Raw genomic sequence first — 3,879 nt, forward strand, 5'->3', positions numbered from 1 at the left:
AGTCATTAGTTTTGTTTTATTTGTTTTATTGCTCTTTTACTTGTCTTCCCTTGCTTTAAGCGCTTTGTGATAATACTTTGAAAAGTGCTATATAAAATAAAGATGATTTATTGTTGTTATTATTTGCTGAGACTTCTTTTTCTTTCAAAAAAAAAAAAAAATGTATAGTAACAGTACTATCAAATATTTTTGTCACTTGCAGATGTTCTTGCCCTGGCAGCTGCCATTAAAAATCAGGCTATTTTCACTCGCAAAGCCCGCACTGCTTTGTGGTGCGCCCTCCAGATGACCTTGCCAAAAAACAGTGCTGGGGCCACAGCCCAGCCAGCAGAGCTCGAGAAGGCACTACAGGAGCTGTGCAGTCCTGGGCAGGGGGAGACCAAGGGTCCTCTGAGAGCCACTGAGTTCCCAGGCCCAGAGAGGAAGAGGACTGAACCAAAAGAGCATCAACAAGTGGAGCAAAAAGAGGAGAGGCTTTGGGCCAGCAAGAACAAGGGAGAGGAAGAGAGGGGAGAGTAAAGACCTTGAGGGTTGAAAAGTTGAGAGTGCCACACTGGAAAATCTCTTGCCATTGGAGCAAAATCAATTAAGCTTACTGGCTAACCCACCACACCATACTTGCCCAATGATTGCATAAACATTTTCAAATTAATGTTGGCTCATCTACAATAGTTTTCTGCAAAATTCTTCTTAAAGCAGTTACTTGTGTAAATGATTTGTATGGGGGGAGGAAAGGTGGAAGCATGAAATGTGCTGCAGGATGTCCCTCTTCAGTGAAAGGGGGCTTCAGAAGAGAGATTGTTCTAGCAGTTGTTCATTTGAAACATTTATAAACTTATCTAGCACATCTCCTCACTAACACATTTTGTACCTGGCTTTTGTTTTATATATATATATATATATATATATATATATATATACAGCCAATTGTTTGTTTGCTGTCCAGCAGCTCACTACTGTAATGCATCCCTTTTCTAACTTGACTTCAGTTGCATTGTTTAACGGGTGGAACAAAATGTCTTCAACAAATAACCACTTTTCAAATTCTTCCAAAGACAGTAGCGTGCAATAAACCAGGATTTCCCTTTTTTTTGTAGTGTCAAAAAAAACAATCAAAAAAAAAAGTTGCAGTATGTATGTAACTGGGTCATTTTTCAACACATTGATTTTTTTATTTTTATGAACTGCTGAACAGCAACAGAACATGTACCATTAGATTCCATAATGCCCTCTTTAGTTTAGATTCTACAACACATGTAGTGCAGTATTTCTTTATAGAAACTAGCTATAAAATAAACGGTACAGTTATATAGGTATTAGTTAAAATGATAAAAGTTGATACTGAGGATTAATACTTAGACCTACTAACACCTTGTGGGTAAAAAAAATGATATTTGACTTAGTACGCACTTAAATCAATGTTTTATAACTTGTATTAAGGGAGTACAGTTTTCAGAAGCATGCCGTATTTATTTGAATGACTAAATTGTGATTATTAAAAAAAGAATAATAATATTTAGGAAAGTGCACTGTTTTAAGTGGAATTTCTGTTTTTTGCCAAACCTTCCTAAATAATCAGATGTAACTACTCAGGAAATATAATATTTAGTCTTTGGCTTTTGTATGCAAGGTATTTTCAGAAAGCTAACTATACTAAGTTACCAAAGCTACTATTGTTCAACTGATTGTTATTTGTTATCAGGATTTGTTTTTAATGTAGCAGCATTTAGGAGCAAGTCAGTTGGTGTTTGTACTTTGGTTTAGACAATCGCTAGATTTGTATGTCTTAAAACACGCAATGTGAATGTAGAAAAAAAAAAAAAAAATGAACATCAAGAATGGAGAAATTATGAACAGGTCAAAGTTTCCTTAGCACACTACTTAATACTGTATTGGAAAGTTTTGATGGTTTAATTGTCACATTTAGATTTTTGATTTATGCTATTACTAACCATTGGTTTTGGCACTTTAATAATATGTTTGAAAACAGGATTGCATGACAGTCCTGGATAATTTAATAAGAAATCATAAAAGGAGGAAAAATGAAGTCGTAGGGATTGACTTTTCAAAAATAAATGAGTTGACCTTTTCAGGATGTACCTGTAATCTGCTCACATGAACATTGCATCATTAATCCATTTTTTTTTTTAAATGGGATAATCTGTAATAATTAATAAGTTGATTTGATACAGTGTTAATAGCATTAATTTATGTTTGATATCTGGGAGTTTTGTTTTTTGTCTTGAAGTATGAGGGGGTTGTTTTGGGGAGGGGTTTAGAACAAGGTTTAATGTTCAGTGACTTTAAAAGGTCATTTAGGTTTTTTTTTATGTTTTTTTTTCTTTAGCACAGGAAGTTAAATGTGTTTGTTCTACCTCGCTTCGACATACAGTTAAGGTTACAAGTTAACCTCTGCCATGCTTTTTGTTTGTTTTGTAAGCTTCTGCCACCTCTGGGCCTTATTACAGGCTTCTGTTAGATTTATCTAAGAACTGAAACTTGTGTAAGCATAGACTAAACAGTACCAGTAACTGAACCACTGCTTTTGCCAAAAAAAAAACCCAAAATATTGATTGAAGATGTAATAAGCCTTTTCTCAGCTGTTATATACATGGACTCTAAGCCAGTAATGCTGTTTAGTTAAAAACCAGCAGATTACTTGTAATTATTCCTAGAAGGGCAATTTTCCTTTTTTCCTTATTGGGGATATAACATTGTAAAAATTGTTTTATTGTTTACTCTGATCTGTTTCATGAAAATCGATTTAGCAGGTGATTATTAATATTGTTTATTATTTTGAAATGAAGCATAATAGAAAATAAGAGAATTTAAGATAGTGCTTCCTGAATTTATGTGGATTTACTGTAGATGTGTTTTAACAATTAGCATTTACTAATACTTTAATTTGAATAAGAATGTATTCCATTCTATGGTAAATGCGCCTTTTAATGATTTCCCAAAACTGTACAACTGTGTGAATAGTAAATTCTATTCTATTTTGTTTATTTGCATCCAAGCAATTCACCAGTTTGGTGTTTATTACAGTAAGTAGTTAACATGTAGCATGTTAATTATACTTTATGTAAAGTAATAATATTCCTCTAGTAAATTGGATATTCAAAGAGCTTGTGGCATTGCAGCAAACATAGTTTATAAGATGATGTTCTGGGATTAAGAAAACAAATGTACAATTATCATGTTTCATTTCTTTCTTGTTTACTGGTCAAATTGTGCTGTAGTCTGATTGGAATATTATTATTATTTTTTTTTAAATTGCCTTAAATCTAATAGTGTTAACTCCAGGTTTGAATCGGACACGGTTTTTCCACAGTGGTCTGAAATAAGTATTTATTTATGTTTTTGTTTAAAATGAATATGTTATTGACCTTAAGGAATTACAAATATATTGTACATGTTTAACAGTATTAAAAATACGCCTAATGAGGTGTGTCAATAATCCATACTGGAACCTTCGCAGTGTCTATCTTTTATATTTATTTGACCCAGGGGTGAAGTAACTGCAGTTGTCTGTCGTCCAGTAGTGTCTTTGAGTGAAACATGTCATTACCTAGGCAACACAGGATATGCAAATTTTTCATATATATATATATCTATATAATATATTATATATTATATATATATATATATATATATATATATAATTACGAATGCTTTATTATGGTAGCTGGTACTTTTTTTTTTGGGGGGGGGGGGGGGGGTTGTATTACGGAGGAATTATATTTCATTTCCGGGTAACAAAGTAAGATTTTTGTCTATGGCCTAAGGCCTCATTGTTTCATTCGCTACGGTCACTTTACAGTATACTTACTGTAAAGAAACTTCAGTTTCTCATTTGTTAATTAACAAGTTGGGGAAGTC

Source organism: Polyodon spathula, chromosome 4, assembly GCF_017654505.1.
Source record: "Polyodon spathula isolate WHYD16114869_AA chromosome 4, ASM1765450v1, whole genome shotgun sequence".
NCBI lineage: Eukaryota > Metazoa > Chordata > Actinopteri > Acipenseriformes > Polyodontidae > Polyodon > Polyodon spathula.